Raw genomic sequence first — 21,882 nt, forward strand, 5'->3', positions numbered from 1 at the left:
ATATACATATATTCCATGTCAGCCCCTGATTTGTCATCTTTTTGTCACTTTAGTTTTGCAGTATAAGGATGTTGGTAACATTCCACATTTTCATCTTCATGTAAATCAAGTTTCTCTGGTATTATGTGAACCAGTGTATTTACCACTTTTGTGTTTGGCTGTTACAAATATTTCATAAAATAGAATATAAATATAAATATAAATATAAATATAAATATAAATATAAATATAAATATAAATATAAATATAAATATAAATATAAATATAAATAAATAAATTGGGGCGCCTGGATGGCTCAGTCCGTTAAATGTCCGGCTTCAGCTCATATCATGATCTCACAGTTAGTGAGTTCAAGCCCTGCGCTGTGCTCTGTGCTGACAGCTCATAGCCTGGAGCCTGCTTCAGATTCTGTGTCTCCCTCTCTCTGCCACTCCCCTGCTCGTGCTTTCTCTCTCTAAGAATAAATAAACATTACAAAAAATTAAATTAAATTAAATTAAATTAAATTAAAAAATAAGTAAAATGAGTTACCTGTTTCACCAAACATATTAGTAGAGATTTTTTTTTAACAATCTCTTTTAAATTTTTTTTAAATAAGAGGAGCACTGTCATGTCTACTGGTGGGTGGACTGATGTAGCTTCAAAATCTGTAGAAACTTAACAGAAAAGAGACAATTCTATAACAAGGCTAATTCTAATCTAAATGCTATAAAGAAATAAATGCTGTGGGGATGGGTGGTTAATATGTCCTAGCCAACCTCATGTCTAAATAAGTTAAAATACCTGTTTCTTGAAATAAGTACTGCCCTCCCGCTAGCAAATACTACTATCTTCCTTATGTTGTTGACCTACCTGGCTTTTCTATCATGATTCAGGGATGACCTTAAGAGAGAGCTAAATCTGGCAAACTGCAGTTAATCCTTGAATAACACAGGTTTAAACTGCATGGGTCTAGAACTACTGGGACCTTATGAAGATAAAAAGCTTCTGCACAGCAAAGGAAACAACCAACAAAACTAAAAGGCAACCAACAGAATGGGAAAAGATATTTGCAAATGACATATCGGGCAAAGGGCTAGTATCCAAAATCTATAAAGAGCTCACCAAACTCCACACCCGAAAAACAAATAACCCAGTGAAGAAATGGGCAGAAAACATGAATAGACACTTCTCTAAAGAAGACATCCGATGGCCAACAGGCACATGAAAAGATGCTCAACATCGCTCCTCATCAGGGAAATACAAATCAAAACCACACTCAGATATCACCTCACGCCAGTCAGAGTGGTCAAAATGAACAAATCAGGAGACTATAGATGCTAGAGAGGATGTGGAGAAACAGGAACCCTCTTGCACTGTTGGTGGGAATGCAAATTGGTGCAGCCACTCTGGAAAACAGTGTGGAGGTTCCTCAAAAAATTAAAAATAGACCTACCCTATGACCCAGCAGTAGCACTGCTAGGAATTTACCCAAGGGATACAGGAGTACTGATGCATAGGGGCACTTGTACCCCAATGTTTATAGCAGCACTCTCAACAATAGCCAAATTGTGGAAAGAGCCTAAATGTCCATCAAGTGATGAATGGATAAAGAAATTGTGGTTTATATACACAATGGAGTACTACGTGGCAATGAGAAAGAATGAAATATGGCCCTTTGTAGCAACGTGGATGGAACTGGAGAGCGTGATGCTAAGTGAAATAAGCCATACAGAGAAAGACAGATCCCATATGTTTTCACTCTTATGTGGATCCTGACAAACTTAACAGAAACCCATGGGGGAGGGGAAGGAAAAAAAAAGGGAGTTAGAGTGGGAGAGAGCCAAAGCATAAGAGACTCTTAAAAACTGAGAACAAACTGAGGGTTGATGGGGGGTGGGAGGGAGGGGAGGGTAGGTGACGGGCATTGAAGAGGGCATCTTTTGGGATGAGCACTGGGTGTTGTATGGAAACCAATTTGAAAATAAATTTCGTATATTGAAAAGAATAAAAAATAAAAAAATAAACTGAATGTGTCCACTTATTTATGGATTTTTTTTCAATAAACACCATACAGTACTGTAAATTTATTTTCCGTATGGTTTTCTTTACAATTTCTTTTCTCTAGCTTATTTTTATTGTAAGAATACAGTATATAATACATATAACATATAAAATATGTGTTAATAGACTGTTCATGTTGTCATTAAGGCTTATAATCAACAGTAGGCTATTAGCAAAGTTTGGGGGGAGTCAAAATTTATATGCAGATTTTCCGGCTGCACAGAAGATTGGTGCCATTGTTCAAGAGTCAACTGTATATTAAAGAAGAGTTTTGGCAGAACATATTTCAGCATTTAGTCTGACAACATGGTCCCAAGATGCCCCTCCAACACACACACACACACACACACACACCACACACACACACACACACGTATACACATACACACATACTTCCTGAAACTCTTTCCTTTATTTTCAAAACTTTTCAAAACATACTTCCTGTGAATCCTCCAACTTCTTTTCAACTACTTTCTCTCTCTGCCAAATAGTTTTCCTCTGTCTGTCCTTTAAATACACCAAAAGGTTTGCATGCTTGGCTTTTTTCTATTTAAGGTTTGTATCTTCTTGATAAGTAGGCTCAGATTCTACTTTTGCTTTAAGAACTATCTCTACACTAACAACTTCCAAATCCATATCTCCAAACCTGCATGAGCTTTCTTCACCAATACTAGATCAGTACTTCTTGTATTAACTTCAAATATAACATCTAAAATGCAATTTTCAGGGCGCCTGGGTGGCTCAGTCGGTTAAGGGTCCGACTTCAGCTCAGGTCATGGTCTCACGGTCCGTGAGTTCGAGCCCCACGTTGGGCTCTGGGCTGATGGCTCGGAGCCTGGAGCTTCCAATTCTGTGTTTCCCTCTCTCTCTGCCCCTCCCCCGTTCATGCTCTGTCTCTCTCTGTCTCAAAAATAAATAAACGTTAAAAAAATTTTTTTAAATAAATAAAATAAATTTTTTTTAAATAAAATGCAATTTTCCTTTCTGACTCCATCTCACCTACTTTTCCCATATTTATTCACCCATTCACTCAACACATAGTTACCAAGTGCCAGCCATTATTGATGACACATTCTTCCAAGGTAGACACTTGGGAACCAACATTCATTCTTCTCAGCCCTTCTTCTGCTCGGGTAAACTGTGAATCGTAACTCAGAGAGGTCTCTTAGATTCAGCCCATTTCTTCATCCTTACTAACATTTTAGCCCCAGTCATCATAATCTCTCACCAGGATGCCTGCTGCTGCAACTTCCTATACATTTTTCCCTGCCAGTGAAGTCAGTCTGTTTTCCACACAGTTGGCAGAATTATCTTCCTAAAAATAAATCAGGTCATGTCACTCCCTTTTCTGAAAAGCTTTCACAGCACATAGTGGTGGTAGGGTCTTTGAACCAACTGCATTGGAATCAGCTAGGGAGCTCATTAAGCTGTCACTTCCTGAGCCACAGATGAACTGCATCCATCTCCTTAGAGAGAAGGCCTAGGAATCCCCATTTTTAACAAGTTCCCAGGTGATTCTTGTTTCTACTAAAGGTAGAGGAGACCTACTGGCCTGCAGGAAAGAACCCAAACTCCTTAGGCAGAAATACAAGGTACTTCACTCTCTGGGCCCAAATGGCCTCAGTTCCCTCCACTCAATACCGTGCATCCTACACATCTCTCCTATCTAGACACCTCAGGCCCTCCCATACCTCCACACCATTCTCTATACACAACTCCTCTGCCTCCTTCTTCACCTAGCAAAACCCTGGTCTACCTTCTCCAGTGAATCCTTCCCTAACCACCAACTCTTTCTCCATTAGTATTGTCTCTTCCTCCTTTGTTCTTCTTTCTTCATACCTTCATTGTGGCCAGGCACTAGCCCCACTAAAACATAATTTACCTGTTCATGTGGTGGCCTCCCAAATAGACTGTGACCTAATGGTATTATCCAGCAAGTTAAAAAATCTTCATAAATGTCTAATGGGTTAATTAATTACTTGATTCACTGGGTCAACCAATTTATTTATCTAGTATTCATTTTGGGTCTATAAGAAAAAGCTAAAATTCTTGTACAATAAGGAAAAACAACCATTGCCATGCAAGCCAGGCCTGTCTCTGGAATTTACAGGTTCTAACCTTATAACAAGTTAGATCATCAAGAAACTCCCTGTTTTAGCTGCACACACTCCTCATAGAATTATCATTTCATGTAATGCTCTACTGTAATGATTAATTTTATGTGTCAACTTACCTGGGCCATGGGGTACCCAGACTTTTGGACAAATATCATTTTTGGTATATCTTAGTGTTTCTGGATGAGATTAACATTTGAATTAGAAGACTGAGTAAAGTAGATTGCCCTCCTCGAGGTGGGTGGGTCTCACTCAATCTACTGAAGAACAGAGTAGAACAAGAAGACTGAGTAAGAGGAAACTCCTCTTTATACCATCAGCTTCCCTGGTTCTCAGACCTTTAGACTCAAACTGGAACTACATACATATTGGCTCTCCTGGGTCTCCAGCTTGCCAAATTGCAGATTTGGGACCCCTCAGCCTCCATAATCACTTTACCCAATTCCCTGTAATAAATCTTATTTGTTGATTTCTTTAAATACACATCCTATTCTGTTTCTCTGGAGAACCATGGCCAATATAGTCACGAAGTGGCCATTTGAAAACTATTTCTATATCAATCCCCATTGAAAACCTTGTCTATTAATTTAAATGCTCCATTGAAATAGTAATAGATACAACTTGAGTGTGCTGCTGATGCCCAAATGTATATCACATCCCTGAGTTCCATACTTACGGATTCAAGTGTCCACTTTACATCTCAACTGAATTATCTCATAAGTAACTCAATTTGACCATGTCCAAAATAAAACTCCTGATCTTGCTCTCCAAACCAGCTTATGCCCAGTCTTTGCTATCTTAAAAGATGGATCATCATTCATCCATTTGTTCAAACCAAAAACCTAGAACAATCTCAATTCTCTCTTGTTCTCTTCATGCAGCTAATCAGCAAGTCATATTGATTCTGCTTCAGTCCAAACACTTAATCCCACCTCCACCAACTTCATCCTGGACCAAGTCAGCATTTTCTGTCACTCAGACTTTTGCAATAGTCCCAACAGGGACTCCAGTAGAAGACCCAATTGTTCTCCCTGCTTCCACTTTTGCCTCCTGCTGGCTGTTTTCCGTATAATAGCTAGTGGGAATCAGAATTAGACACTACAAAAGATAACAAAACTTTGCCCCTTCAAAATTTCCAAAAGCTCCCCAATCACACTTGGGGAAAACAATCCAAATCTCTACAAAGCCAAACATGGCTACCTTCTCTAGCTTCATCTCCTACCAGTCCCCTGCCACTCACACAACTGCTATATCCCTCTCCAAGTTTCCTCCAGTCTTACTGGTTGATTCTCAAATATATAAAGTTTTTTCCTATCCCCGGTCCTTGGACCTTGCTGTTTCCTTACCTGAAATGCTCTTTGCATGGCTCTTCTTATCATTCATGGTAAGTGCTCATATGTTACCTCCCCAGAGAGACCTTCCCCCTGCCTCTCCAGCACTCTCTATCCCATTAATCCACTTATCAGAGCACTCATCACTATCTAATGAGTTCTTGACTCTCTCTCTTCACTAAAAACCTCATGAAGAGAGAGAATTTGTTTTTCTTATACACTTCATATCCATGGTGTCTGGAACACAGCACTTGCACAATAAGTAACTGAATGGACAGATTCTTCTAGTATGTAATACCTAAAAAAATTCAATGTTTGCAAACTGATATGTATCCTATGATGAGACATGGAAATTATATAATTCATCATGTTTCTCTTTTTTCTTAACTTCTAGGAAGCCCAATTCCAAATTTTGTATTTAAGCCCAATAATTTACCTTAAGTTGGGTTTCCTTTTCAATTATCTATTACATGTTCTTGATCTTTTATCATTACTGTAACATTCTTTTACATAACCACCTTTTATTATAAACCACCTTAATTCCTTCATAAAGGCAGACTATAACAACTAATGCATACTTACTCATTTATTGATGCATGGATATTAAAATTGTTTCTCTAACATGACTAAGCTTCTTGAAAGCAAGCCTATATACAATAGCCCTTTATATGACCTCAAGCACATATCAAATTATTATATTTGCTCAATAACATATGAGCACATATTATATTTGCTCAATAACATTCTTAACGTACTGATTTCTTTATTGATTGATCAAAAGTAAAACCACATTTTGTCTACAAGTGAATAAACTAAGGTATAGAGAAAATTGTCATCTCCCTTTCAAAAAGTGGAAGGATTTGTTAGAAGTAAGAAAGCAAGAGTTATCTACATAAAAAAGAGAAATTGATTTGGTGAGCTGGACACGGAGAACCCACAGGCAGAGCTAAGCCTGACATAAAACTTAGTGGGAGAAAATCTAGAAGGGATGAAATGTTGTCCAAGAAAAGTCTCCTGGAAAAACTGGTAGAGAGAAAGTGACTCAAGAAGAAAATAATTTTAGGATGTCTGAGGAGGCCTAGAAGAAAGGTTAAGGTATGGATTTAAATCTTGCTGGAGAAATAATGAAGAACCCTTGGCAAGGTGGACGGGATTGAGGGGAGGTGGGATAAACTTGGGATTAAAGGGATGGGTGCAATAGATGACTTTGTCATTAACAATGACTGAGGACTGGAGGTGGGGATGCTAAAGACATCCCTTCCATCTGCCTGTGGGCCCCAGACTGAGGGGAGAGACACAAGACAGGGGAAAAGACAGGGAGAGCTAAGTTCTGATAGAAACCTGGCAGGACTGCCCTTCTCTGTTAGTTCCTGACACTCAGCCTAATGTCCAGCAGACATGTTAAAGACCAGCACTAACTGTGAAGGCCAGGGGCAGGAGTAGATGCCGGCATGGTGGATATAGCGGTTGTTCCCAGGGGCATCTTTCCAGCTGGCTGGGTACCTCACAAAACTCTTTGGCAGTGGCTACAGTACTAGACAAGTGCAAGGTTTTGGATTTCTGTAGGTATTTCCCCATCCCCACATGCCCCTTGATTCCACAATCTGCCTCCCTCACACCAAGAGAGGGCCTTGAGATCCTCCTTATTAAACAAAATGGACAAGCACAATCGAAGGAACACAGTAGACATCCCACATCCACAGACTGTTCCAGCACCCAGAGCCTTCTAATGGACACTTTACTCAGACATTAATGTCTATATAGGAGCCCAGAAATAGCAAGGACAAAATGTGAAGTTTCCCCTGAAAATTCTGCCAAATGACTGCATGTTAGTCAGAGTGACTCATAATATGTTAGGGTCTTTGTAGGGGTTTTTTATGCTGAGTACAGTTTTCCATCGCTGAGACATTTACCTATTCTAGAGCAGGGAATAGATAGATGGTAGAGCCAGTTTTTCAACATGCAGGGGAGAGCATTTTTGCTCAAATGACTTTTGCCCTATTTGGGGCCAGACCTAGAACTACTGACATGTCATTTAAAACCCCTCATAAGCATTCTTTAAGAGACACATTATTAACCCTACCAAGAAATCAGGCTACACTGATGCAAGACCTAAGAGGTCATTCATAAATCTAATTGGTATAGGCAAACCAAATGGAATACATTCATGGTAAATCTTGGAAAAAATGGTCCACTAACAGCTTCCATTACCTTCCATATGGCATGGCCATATGCATGGATGGAGGATCCCCTCCATCCTCAACGCACATGCTCATTCAATACTTACCACACATGCATACATTACATTTCATACTTACTATCTTCCAAGCACCATGTTTACAGCATCATCTCATAAAAGCCTCCCAACAACCCTGTGAGGCAAATGCCATTATTACCCCATTTCACAGATGAGGTAACTCATCAAGGTTAAGCCCTCACCTGGTTGGTAGAGCCAGCATTCAGATCCAAGTGTTCGGACTCAGGAGTTCCCATTCTCAGTCTCTAGGCTATGCTGTCTCCCATCGGATGGCATAGGGCCATTAGTAGAAATGCCAACATGCAACTGCCTCTGAAGAGAAAGAAATGTTCCAACTGACCAGGATGGATTATGCGTCAGAGGCAGAGGAGATGGGTCATCTTGAAGCTCTGAGTATACTTACTCTGTATACAAGTGGTTTTGTTTGCTAAATTAAAGCATATTGTCAGCTAAACTTACAGTAATGCAGCAATCACTTTCACTTTCTTCTAGTTTATAATATTTGAAGTTTCCTCCTAAAAAACAAACACTTAAGCTTCAGAAAACACCTTCTAAATGATTTCTGAAGAGATGAAACAATTGTAAAGACTTTGCTAACTGATCCCAATGCAGAGAGACTCTTAAACCAAAAACACTTTTTAATATTTTTTTATTTATTTTTGAGAGAGAGAGAGCCCATGAGCAGGGAGGGGAGGGGGCAGAGAGAGAGGAAGACAGAGAATTCAAAGCAGGGACCATGCTGTCAGCACAAAGCCTGATGTAGAACTCAAACCCACAAACTGTGAGATCATGACCTGAGCCGAAGTTGGATACTCAACCAATTGAGCCACCCAGGCGTCCCTTAAACCAAAAAGTTTAAGCTCTGGGTCTCAAATCCCTGCAGAACACCACACACAGACACACACAGACATGCACACATACACACCCCACATATTCATCACACAAACATAAAACGCACATACTACACAAACAACACACACCACAAGCAAACACACCACACACATACCACACACTCCACTCACACACCACAGCACACACTTATTCGTCACAAAAATTATACCATAAATAGCACACATACACCAAACACATGTACATAACACATATATGCCCAACACACAAACCACACACCCATCATATATACACACATATACCACACACACAACACACACTCAGCATGTACACACGGCACACATACACGCTAACAGTAGAGTTGCACCTGCTGCCTATGCTTGTGATACTTAATTGTGGTGTGATATTTATGATGGAATTCATTTTCAATTTGAAGAGTACAGCTCCATAGGGGCAATTGCTTAAACTTGAGAATAAATTAAATGATAATTTGAGTTAATTTTTATAGTCAAAAATGCAGTTTATATTAGCAAAAAAAAAAAAGTATGAGGCTTCAAAAATCATACTCTTAAGCCTACTGAATCACTGTAATTTTAAAATCTTAAATCTGCTATTAGTGGGGGGAAGGAAATCTATTTTGCAATCTGGCACATTCTTATGATGAGTTTCTTACTGTGACTCATGCCATAGATGCCTTGTGCAAATGTATAAGAAAATAACCAGACTGGTATGTGAGGAGAATTTCAATGATGAGAGAAAAGCTGTTTGGGTGCATCAAACCCTCCCCAGCCTTCCCAGCCTTCCCAGCCTTGGGGCTACTAAGGCTGCACACATCATGCCAAAAAAAAAAAAAAAAAAAAAAAAAAAAAAAAGTATTCTCACAGAGTGGGGAAGAACTTCATAGGACACCAGTAGGGAAAAAAAGGGGGAAGAATTTTTAAACTTGCCCTATGTCCACTGACAACCACTCTTAAATCTAATAGCTTATATTCTAGCTCTTTTCTTCTCCTAATTCAAAATCTTTTAGCTAAATAGAGCCCCTCAACTGCCTTCAAGCTTAGAGCTAGGGAGAGTGAATGGAGGTGAAGCAAAAGAAGGAAGTTGAGGAAGTTAATGGGAGATTAGGCTTAGTGGCTTCCTCCATGAGTGGGCTTCTCAAGAGGGAGAAAAGAAAGGTTGAAGCGCACAGGGCTGAGGAAAGTGCAAGATGCACATAACTCAGAAGTTCTTGCCTAATTCTTGACATAGTATGTGCCAAAGAAGTTTATTAAATCCATGATGTACATTCCTTAGTGATTTGGGGTTACACTGCAATTTGGGGCTATCCGTGACCATGTAACTATCTCACCCTATTACTTACTGCATTGTGTTTAAGTTTCAGGGGACAAACTGTCAAGAATTCTTTTATCTTTTTAAATCTACTATATTGAAGAAATCAGGTATATATTTTTTTTTAGTTTTTTTAATTTTTATTTTTGAGAGAGAGAGAGAGAGAGAGAGAGAGAGAGGGAGACAGAAGCAAGTGGCGAAAGGGTCACAGAAACCAAAGCAGGCTCCAGGCTCTGAGCTGTCAGCACAGAGCATAATGCAGGGCTCAAACCCATGAACTGCAAGATCATGACCTGAGCCGAAATCCAAAGCCTAACCGACTGAGCCACCTAGGCACCCCTCGGGTGCATATTTTTATATAAATGTTGATTACAACCAGTCTTTAAAGAAGATCCTAGAAGTTTACTGTGAATCATTTACAACAAACAATATTTGAGACATTCATTATTCTCTTTAATAAAAGCCACTATTAACATAATACAATTTGTTTAAATAATATTTCAGAAGTGTTAGAGACAGCAAATTAAACAATGCGTTTATTATGTGCTACAGGAAAGGAACAGATTTTTTTTTTAATTTTTTTTTTTTAACGTTTATTTATTTTGGGGACAGAGAGAGACAGAGCATGAACGGGGGAGGGGCAGAGAGAGAGGGAGACACAGAATCGGAAACAGGCTCCAGGCTCTGAGCCATCAGCCCAGAGCCTGAAGCAGGGCTTGAACTCACGGACCGCGAGATCGTGACCTGGCTGAAGTCGGACGCTTAACCGACTGCGCCACCCAGGCGCCCTGGAAAGGAACAGATTTTTTAGTACTAGAAAAATTCTTATCTTCTCCTTGGGTGTCAGGAGCTTCAAAACAGTTAGTTCAATGAAAAGAAATGCATTTGTCTTAGATATTTTTCTTGAACCTTCAAAATCCAACTAACGAGTACTTTACTGATAAGTTGATCTTCTGTTCTTAAAGTGAAAAATCATATTTCTGTTCGTATAATTTTCTTTCTTTCTAAAGAAGGATTTATGTGATTTTCTTCCATATTCTTCCAAATTCTCTCAAATTTGACATAATTTGAAAACACATTTTCATGGTCCAGGTAATTTTCATGTTCTAATAATCCTTTACAGAGCATTAAACTTAGGGAACAATTCCCTTCATTTAATAAAATATACATATGCCTCAGGCACCTGGCTGATTCAGTCAGTGGAGCTTTGTGACTCTTGATCTTGGGGTTGTGCGTTCAAGCCCATGTTGGGTGTAGAGATTACTTAAAAATAAAAATCTGTAAAGTATACATAGAGATACATATACATATGCCTGAATAGAAAAACAGAAAATGAGAAACCAAGCCCCTTAAAACATAGACATAAGTTTTAGGATCAAAACTGAAATATCCAATATTACAGCTATATTTAAAAGTTCCTTGAATATTATGGCAAATGGGGGTAGGGAGAAGGCAATAAAAAAAAAAGTATAACTATCAGAAAAGAGAAAGAATTCTCACATGAGGGTCTATTTAAAAGCTTCAGGATATCAACTAATCATTACTCATCAGAATATTCACTGAGGGGCTAGTTATGAAACAAATTATCCAAATTACTAACTTTCCTATATATTAGCAAAACCCAAAAACGCGATGAAAAATTTAACTCCAAAAGCAAAACTCTTTACATGTAAAGAATAACCACTATCAATAAACTTAAGAAATGTGGAGGATATACTTTGAGAGAAAATTACAAAACTATGCCATAAGACATAAAGGACGTTTTGCACCAGTTTCCAGGAATGTTCAAGAGTTGTACAACTGAAGTCCTCCCAGGTCCACTGAGGCCCCACTGAAGGCCAAAATCAGTGACTCTGTGATGCCCAAACCCAGAGAAATGGGCTTCCTTCAGGATCCTTCAGGTCATCCATCAGTGGACAACAGGTAAGAGACCATGCCAAAAGGCATGACCTGGGCCATTTGTCCATGTTAGTTCACACACACACACACACACACACACACACACACACACACAAGTGGAGTTGAACTATTTCCACAGGCTGCCAGGTTTCCTGGGGTGGGACTATGCTACTTTATATTAGTGAAAGCAATGCTTGCCACTGTGAAGATCAACCCCATTTTCTTTCTTTTTTTTTTTTTCTTTTTTAGAGAGAGAGAGAGAGAGCACAAGCAGAAGGGAGAGGGTGAGAGTAAGAGACAGAGAGAGGGAGAAAGACAGAGAGAGAGAGAGAGAGAGAGAGAGAGAGAGAGAGAATCTTAAGTAGGCCCCATGCTCAGCACGGAGCCCGATGTGGGGCTCAACCCCAGGACCCTGGGATCATGAGCTAAGCCAAAATCAAGAGTCACTCAGCTAAGCCACCCAGGCACCCCCAAACCCCATTTTCTCAATAGCTGAAGAAATGGAAATTACTTTTTTGCATATTTATAAGTTCAATCAGCCTGGGATAAGGAGAAAGGACAGGAACCAGGTTGATGGGGACCCTGCCATCAACAATACAAATAAGAAGACTCTTATTTAATAAGAGTTAATAAAATAAAAACTGATTTTTTTATAGACCAAAAAAAAAAAAAACAAAACAAAACTAGAGTTTTGAACTCAATCTCATAAACAGAACAACTTCCAGGAATGTGTTGATGGCTTTCTCCTTGGAAGACTTCTGCCTAGAAATCTGCTGGATACCATTTTTTTGTTTTCTTTTTGGATACCATATTAAACAGAGTTTCAAGAGCCATCAAAGTTCTGGCAAGTTTATAATAACCAGAGCCACAGTCTAACCTATACTAGAATTATGAAGAAAATGCACTTAGCTGGGAAAGAATTCTGGATAACTATACTGTGTTATAAAGGCTTTTCAGAATCCACTTCACTTTTCTAACAAAAACAGTGATCATTAAGTGTGTGAAACCAATATTTATTTAGTAGGTTTTTGCCTCCTGGTATATACTAAGGGGATTCCACAAGACAGCTTCTGCCTAGCATTTTCTCTCTATCATGCATGAATCTCTATAAACATGCAAATGGTTAAGGCATGAACTCCACAATACTCTCGTTTAAATGAATACATTCACTGGAAGAGTAATGTATCAGTTAAATACTACCACAAAAAAATGCTGCTTAGCAGATTACCCCAAAACCAAGGAACATGCTACAAGTATTTACTCTCATGTTCATAAATCTGCAGGTCTGCTGAGACAGCTTAGCCTCACACTGTGGGTATGTGAGTCGGTTGGGGCAGCTCTGCTCCACGTCATCATTCTTCTGGGTCTAGGGGAGAACTTAGGATATGTTTATGGCAACACAGAAGCACAGGAGGGCAAGCCAAAACACATCAACATATTTGAAGCCTTTGTTGTCATCATGTTCACTAATATCTCATTGGCCAAAAGAAATCACATGGCCCATCCCAACATCAGTAGGACAGAAAAATATACTACACCTCTGGTAAGAGGAACCACAAAGTCACCTAGCAAAGGGTGGCTTAGTCAGTTAAGCATCTGACTTCGGCTCAGGTCATGATCTCACGGTTCATGAGTCTAGCCCCTAAGCCTGCACTGTCAGTGTAGAGCCTGCTTAGGACTCTCTCTGCAGCCCTCTCAAAATAAAGAAATAAACTTAAATAATAATCTCTCTGCAATGCCATTAGCAAGAGCCAAATTATGGAAAGAGCCCAAATGTCTATTGACTGATGAATGGGCAAAGAAGATTTCCACACACAATGGCAATCAAATACTAGTTGGCAATCAAAAAGAATGAAATCTTGTCATTTGCAAAAATGTGGATGGAACTAGAGTGTATTATGCTAGGCAAACTAAGTCAGGCAGAGAAAGATTTCACTCATATGTGGACTATAAGAAACACAACAGATGAACATAGGGGAAGGGAAGAAAAATATGATAAAAACAGGGAGGCAAACCATAACAGATTCTTTAAGACAGAGAACAAACTGGGGGTTGCTAGAGGGGAGTCAGTGGGAAGATGGGCTAAATGGGTGATGGGCATTAAGAAGGGCACTCATTGGATGAGCACTGGGTGTTATATGTAAGTGATAAATCACTGGGTTGTATTCCTGAAACCAATACCACACTGTATGTTAACTAACCTGAATTTAAATAAATAATTAAAAAAAGAAGAATCATCTCTCTGCAACAATCCTCTCTATAAAAAGGTGTGTGTATGTGCACGCGCATGCGTGTGTGTGTACAAAATTTTTCTTTCAAACCAGGTAGATCAAAAACTTCCTAGAATTTAAACCTTGAACATAGTGACACAAAACTGAAAATGGTAAGAGTTCACTCATTCTTCTGGTTGCCCTGAAGATGCCATTTTGTGATTACTGCTTCCCAGATTCTCAGAGTTGCTTTATACTTCTGACCCCTCTGAATCCCCCTCTTCACATTTCCTTCAACTCTGTGAACCACCCTTTCATCCTACCAATAAATATATTTTTTTGCTTCAATGAGTAAAATTTATTTCTGTTGCTTTCAAAGAATTCTATCAGGCGCAGATCCCTTTCCATTTTCTATCCTCCAAGGAGATGAGAGAGAGAGAGAGAGAGAGAGAGAGAGAGAGAGAGAGAGAAAGCGAGTGCACTAAAGATGTCTTAAAACAAATAATAAGGCATGCCTTCACTCAAGAATCTAGTATCTAAAATCATTTCATGAAAATGACTGTTGCCGTGGCAACCTTTTGTGCATTCAGTGACTTCATGCGCATTGATTAACATTTTAATGTAAACCAAACTGTATTGGCTTATTTGGCCTTGATTCCTTTTTAAATATAGATTGTTCTGTCTCATAAAAGTAATCAGAGCTTCTATTCAAGATGGCTGACTAAACAAGTAAATTTACTTTCCCCCTACAGTTCCTATTGGAACGACACTGTAAAGGAAAGCCCTCCATGTTTATCTCCCACCCACCATTCTATACACCTATACACGCAGGTACACACACATACACACACACTCATGAAAACCACTAAAGTCCCAAGTCCTGTCATCAGAATCTGTTCTGATGATCCAACATGGTCAATAAGGTTAATATCCCTCCCAGTAGTTGGATTAAATACAGTCAAAGTCAAAATTGTGAGACTTTTTTATTAGATTCTGACAAGTTGAATAGGAAATTCATCTGGAAAAGAAACTGTAGACAAGACAATAAAATGTTAAAGAAGAACACTGGTCAGACAGGCCATGACCATAGAGAAAGTCAAAGTGGATAGCAGAAAAGTGGCCCAAAGAGTCTAGAGAGATAAAGCTCTAGGGAGAGGTGTGCCTATTTCTCATCCTACTGAACCACCCACAAGCACTCCCTTATTATCTGCATCCAGGACAAGTTCACCAGAACTTTAGGTAGCAAACTGTTTCCAAGGCCGTATAAACCACTGAGCACCATGTAACATTCATGTGCTACCTGATTCTGAGATTTAGCAGCTCATTGACTCAGAAAACAATTTCATCCTTCCTGAAGAAACCAGTCAGGCAGTCAAAAAAGATAAATAAAAGGAAATAAAGAGGTGGATTCACATGTATTGATGTCAACAATTGATTTTTACATCTTCAGAGAACTTAGGGAAGATGTTTAAATATAGTCATAAAAATAAATAGATTTTATACACACACAAAGGATCAAAAGGATGAAGCACAAAGAACAAGTCAACTATAAGCAGCAATCCATCCAATGGCAGCATCTCACACAATGCAAGACCCAGAAAGGTGACATTAGGCAGCAAAGAAACGCAAAGGTGCTGAGTACAAGAGGCACAAAGATTCTACAGTGAAGAAAACAGAGGTGGAAGCTTGCTCATAGGAGTGTCCTACAAGCTCAGCTAGGTGAAATGAAAGTAAGAGTAGAGAAAGGAGGAGGAGTGGGGAGGAAAAGAAGAAAAAGAGTGAAGAATAAAGAAATTCTACAAAACCATGGTAACAAAAATTGAGAGTTTAGTAATAGCTCAATATAACTGAAATAGGGAGCCCATAACAGACTTGTGTATGTATTAAAATTTAGTTCACCATAAATGTGGCATTTCAAATGAATGAGAATGAAGGCTAGTTTAAAACGAGTTGGAGTTAGATAAAAATTGAAAAAATAAAGATGGATCCCTATGTCACACTACCAAAATTTAAATACCACATATAATGAAGATCTAAAGTAAAAAAAAAAAAACAAAAGTATAAAACTACCAAAAGAAAATATGAGAACATATGGATAAGGAAGGCCTACTTAAGCAAAATATAAAATCCAGAAACAAGAAATTAGTTTTATAAAACGGAATGCCTGGGGTACCTGGGTGGCTCAGTCGGTTGAGGGTCCCACTCTTGATTTTGGCTTGGGTCATGGTCCCAGGGTCATGGGATCAAGTTCCGCATCAAGCCCACATTGGGCTCTGTGCTGAGCATGGAGCCTGCTGGGGATTTCCTCTCTCTGCCTCTGCCCTTCTCCCCCCTTCATGTTCCCTCTTCTGTATGATGAGAGGATAAAAAAATTAAAGATTATAAAATTAAAAGGTAATATTTGCAAAATATTTGCAATATAAGTAAAAAGAAAAAAGAGTGAGGGAACTTAATTTTTTTTCATGTGCAAAGGAATACTGGTAGACACTGTTCAATGTCTCTAATTTACATTCTATGCTGCTTCTGTAATAATAAAAATTTTAGTTGAGCATGGATTTGCCAAAAATAAAGGTTATATCTCAAGCTGCCCTTAAAGCTTGGTCACCTTTGGCTTGTGGCTGAATTCTGGCCATGGTAATACAAAAAGAAGAATCATGGAGGAGATTCCAGGAAACTTCCTCAAAGAGTATGTGTGAATCCTTGATCCCCTTCTTCACCTTCTCTTCCATCCTCCTGCCCAGAACACAGATGCTTCCATCTTGGACTTGTGGTCAAGGTGAGGAGTTGGATTTGTATAAGAAGGAGTTCCCCTTATCCTGTGGAAGACAGTCAAGAATGGTATGCATGTAGATGAGTGGCAGCAAAGGGATGGAAAGTTGAGCAAAATAATACTTACTGGTCTCAATGTGCTTGATGAAGCAAGAGAAAACCTAGCTAAGAGTAAGGGAAGTGACAACTTAAGGACAATGGTACCGACATGGCACTGTTCTTGAAAACAATGAAGAAAGGACCTGAAAACAGCAATGCCACAGAATGAAAGGAGAGCCTAGCAAGAGTTTAAGGCCATAAATGTGTAGTGGTACCAATCTGCAAGGTTTATTACAAGACCTACTGATACTTGTCTCTAACATTGACTAGTTAATCTGAAGATAGAAGCAAAGGAAGCAAATTGAGGCATCAATCCATGGTTGGGATATAATAGAGTGGGTTTAGCAATAGAATAGAAGTAAAAGGAGTATTTATGGGAGAACATTTTTTTAAGATTTTATTTTTAAATAATCTCTACACCCAACGTGGGGCTAGAATTCACAACCCCGAGATCAAGAGTCACACACTCTGGGGCACCTGGGTGACTCAGTAAGTTGGGCGTCCAACTCTTGATTTCGGCTCAGGTCATGACCTCACAATCGCGAGATTGAGCCCCACATCAGGCTCCATGTTCAGCATGGAGAGATTCTCTCTCTCCCTCTGCGCCTCTCCCCACTCACATGCTCTCTCTTTCTCTAAAGTAAATAAATAAATAAATAAATAAATAAATAAATAAATAAATAAATAAGAGTCACATACTCTACCAACTAAGCCAGCGAGGCCTCTTTATGGGAGAATATTTTAGATGATCAAACATGAGGCTCATAGAGAAGAAAGAAAGCCTAAGATGGGTTTACTAAACTGGGAGGAAGTGGTAGGACCAAGAAATTGAAGATTTTGACAATGGTGAAAAACAGAGTGGAAATGAAGCTATAGAAAAGCTAAGGGCTGGACCCAAGGATCAGGATACTTGAATTTTACTCAAAAAAATGTAATGAAAATTTTCTTCTAAACATTTCTTCTGAGGTGCCTGGGTGGCTCAGTCGGTTAAGCATCCAACTTCAGCTCAGGTCAGGATCTCGTGGTTCACGAGTTTGAGTCCCATGTCAGGCTCTGTGCTGATAGCTCAGAGACTGGAACCTGCTTCAGATTCTGTGTCTCCCTCTCTCTCTGCCCCTCTCCCACTCACACTCTGTCTCTTTCTCTCAAAAATAATTAAAAACATTTTTTAAAATGTTTAAATATTTCTTCTAAAAGGAAGATGTTCTAGAAGAAGGCCAGTTCCAGAATATGACCATGGAAGAGACAGGAAAAGTGCAGCACAGTGGTTAAAACCACAGACTTTGAGCCAGGAAGAATTTCTGTTACTAGTTTTGTTATTTATCTTCACCATGCCTGTTTATAAGATTGTTGTGAGGAATAAAAGAAATAAGTTGCTTAAAGAGCTTTGTTCAGTGTCCAGCACATAATAAGCTTTCAATAATTGATAGATTTAAAAAAACAAAAAGGAGAAAAAACACAGACATGCCCTATTATTCTGTCTACTATTAATTAAGATACACAACACATTATGAAGTGGGAAAATGTAATACCTTTAAAACACTGATGCTAATTTTGCCTATGGGCAGCAAACATTTCCAAATTGTAATCAAATATCTAATAAGAAACAAGTGAAAAGCCTAATCCAATCATGAGCTCTTCTTTTACTCTGATTGAAAATGTCTAAGAAAATGAATACGCACTATAGTTCAGAAGGAATGCCTATTACAATCAACAAAGTCAGCAATTACAGCAAAAACTCAACCCCCTCAACTGAGCCAACATTTTGAAAAGAGGAAAGAAGTACTTTTAATTGAAAGATATTTTTAATGAAAAAGATTTTAAATGAAAAAGAACCAATTTCCAGATAACAAGTAAAAAATAATCGTAAGTAAACAACCATGGAGCCAGTATGCTTAGAGATAGCAGAATTATTCTTGGTAAAGCTGGAAAGGATGTCAGAGTTACCTAGTGCAGTCAGCATGATAGGTGTAAGAAAGCTTTCCCTAGTTCATATGCCCTTATCACTCCTCCTTCACTCTTTAAATTATCGCCTGAAGTATGGGAAATGTGTACTGCACATCAAAAGTATTAAATAAACCAATTCAGCAGAAGCCCTTACAATGCAGTTGGAGAAAAGGTATAGCCCCTGTTATGGGCTAAAGGAATGACTGCACACTTGTTATCTGCTAGTTAGGTTTTAGGGCTAGTTAGGTTTGTTCTGTGATATACCAAAATCCATTTAACTCAAATGGCTTTAGACCACACGACTATCAGGCAATACCTGCTGTTCAGTGCCTGGCACATAGCAGGTACTCAACAAAAGTTATTAAAATCCATTTGTTTACTTATGTACCCAACATTTAGTGAGTGCCTAATATGTGCCAAACATTATTCTAAACATTAGAAATACAGCAAACCCATTTTTTAATTTTGTCTTTATTTTGGTGCTATTTGCATTATGAAAGTAATGCATGATTATTGCTCAAAGTGAAATACAAAGACATATCAAAATTTTCTTTGTGGTCAAACATGGGATCAACTGTTTTAAATATTCCATGAACATATGGGGAGAAAAGTGTTTCTTCTCTATTCAAAGGATGAAAGGTCTTTTTCCTATATTTATGAGTGCATGTGCACATGTGGGTGCTTGCATACACATGCAAAAAGTTTACTTATTCTACTGTTCAAGTCCTACATGTCCTTATTTTTTTACCCCCTGGAGATGTCCAGTTTTGATATGCACACACCAAAATCTCTTACAATAATTATTTTATCTCACCAGTCGATGAAAGTGGAGATTGAAGAATCATACAACAATGAATTGAGATGCAAGAGCTAAAGTAATCCCTTTGTTAAGCACCAAATGAATCAGAAAAACATTAAATGAGTTGTTAATAGAACTGTTTATACCCAGGGGCGTCTGGGTGGCTCAGTTGGTTGAGCGGCTGACTTCAGCTCAGGTCATGATCTCGTGGTCCGTGAGTTCGAGCCCCGCGTTGGGCTCTGTGCTGACAGCTCGGAGCCTAGAGCCTGTTTCGGATTCTGTGTCTCCCTCTCTCTGACCCTCCCCCGTTCATGCTCTGTCTCTGTCTCAAAAATGAATAAATGTTAAAAAAAAAAAAAAAAAAAGAACTGTTTATAGCCAGACTTCAAGCTGTATTACAAAGCTATAATCAGCAAGACAGTATGGTACTGGCACAAAAACAGACACTCAGATCAATGGAACAGAATAAAGAACCCAGAAATGGACCCACAAATGTATGACCAACTAATCTTTGACAAAGCAGGAAAGAATATCCAATGGAATAAAGACAGTTTCTTCAGCAAGTGGTGCTGGGAAAACTGGACAGCGACATGCAGGAGAATGAACCTGGACCACTGTCTTACATCACACACAAAATTAAACTCAAAATGGATGAAAGACTTAAATACAAGACAGGAAGCCATCAAAATCCTCGAGAAGAAAGCAGGCAAAAACCTCTTTGATCCTGGCCGCAGCAACTTCTTACTCAACACCTCTCTGGAGGCAAAGGAAACAAAAGCAAAAATGAACTATTGGGACCTCATCAAAATAAAAAGCTTCTGCACAGTGAAGGAAACAATCAACAAAACTAAAAGGCAACTGACAGAATGGGAGAAGATATTTGCAAACAACATATCAGATAAATGGTTTGTATCTAAAATCTATAAAGAAGTTATCAAACTCAACACCCAAAAACCAAATAATCCAGTGAAGAAATGGGCAAAAGACATGAACAGACACTTCTCCAAAGAAGACATCCAGATGACCAACGGACACATGAAAAAATGCTCAACATCACTCATCATCAGGGAAATATAAATCAAAACCACAATGAGATACCACTTCACACCTGTCAGAATGGCTAACATTAACAACTCAGGCAACAACAGATGTTGACAAGGATACAGAGAAAGAGGATCTCTTTTGCACTGCTGGTGGGAATGCAAACTGGTGCAGCCACTCTAGAAAACAGTGTGGAGGTTCCTCAAAAAATTAAAAATAGAACCACTCTATGACCCAGCAATTGCACTACTAGGTATTTATCCAAGGGATACAGGTATGCTGTTTTGAAGGGGCACATGCACCCCAATGTTTATAGCAGCACTATCAACAATAGCCAAAGTATGGCAAGAGCCCAAATGCCCACCGATGGATTAATGGATAAAGATGTTGTATATACATATACAATGGAGTATTACTCGGCAATCAAAAAGAAGGAAATCTCACCATTTGCAACTACATGGATGGAACTAGAAGGTATTATGCTAAATGAAATTAGTCAGAGAAAGACAAGTATCATATGACTTCACTCATATGAGGACTTAAGGACACAGAACAGATGAACCCAAGGGTAGGGAAGCAAAAATAAACAATAAAAACAGGGAAGGGGACAAAACATAAGAGACTCTTAAATGTGGAGAACAGAGGGTTACTGGAGGGGTTGTAGGAGGAAGGATGGGCTAAATGGGTAAGGGGTATTAAGGAATCTAACCCTGAAATCATTGTTGCACTATATGCTAACTTGGATGTAGATTTAAAAAATAAAAATAAAATTGTATACTGTAAAAAAAAAAAAGAACTGTCTATAGCTAAATACATTGTGGATTAAATGATAAAATGTTTTTTTCTTCAGAAAAATCCTTTTTCTGTTGATGTCAAATTAAATCCCTCAAAACACAACAACTACATATCAGATCATTTACCTCTTCTATGAGTCATAATTATTCCTGTTGGCTCATTTTTAATGTGGGCTTTTGTATGGTTGAAAATGACTGTGCAATTAGGTAATTCTGTTAAAAAGACAAAAATTAGGTTTTTCTCTCCAGAAACAGAAGCCATATGAATACAGTGATGAGAAACTAAAAAGCAGTTCAGAAACACTTTTAACTATAATACGAAGTCCTGTTTGGCTAGCCTACAAACATGATTGTGAGCAAATAATCTGCCTCCATTGTTCATCTTTAAAGGTCCTTCGCTT

At 38.7% G+C, this 21,882-nt stretch overlaps 1 protein-coding gene across 6 annotated transcripts in view; it reads right to left on the reverse strand.

Moving 5' to 3' along the window:
• Nucleotides 1–21,882, reverse strand: part of APTX (aprataxin) — a 262,688-nt gene that overhangs the window by 181,605 nt on the left and 59,201 nt on the right. For 4 of the 6 annotated variants that reach the window (XM_045043469.1, XM_045043467.1, XM_045043465.1 and 1 more), the window contains exons 9-10: nt 16,206–16,848; nt 7,928–8,057 (exon numbers count right to left, since the gene is read on the reverse strand). The gene's annotated coding sequence lies outside the window, so the exon portion shown is untranslated. Of the gene's footprint in view, nt 1–7,927; nt 8,058–14,996; nt 16,849–21,882 lie in introns of those variants that run through there. The other 2 variants (XM_045043468.1, XM_006939202.4) reach the window with 2 other exon arrangements.

The sequence above is a fragment of the Felis catus genome, chromosome D4 (assembly GCF_018350175.1).
Source record: "Felis catus isolate Fca126 chromosome D4, F.catus_Fca126_mat1.0, whole genome shotgun sequence".
In the NCBI taxonomy this organism is placed as follows: Eukaryota; Metazoa; Chordata; class Mammalia; order Carnivora; family Felidae; genus Felis; species Felis catus.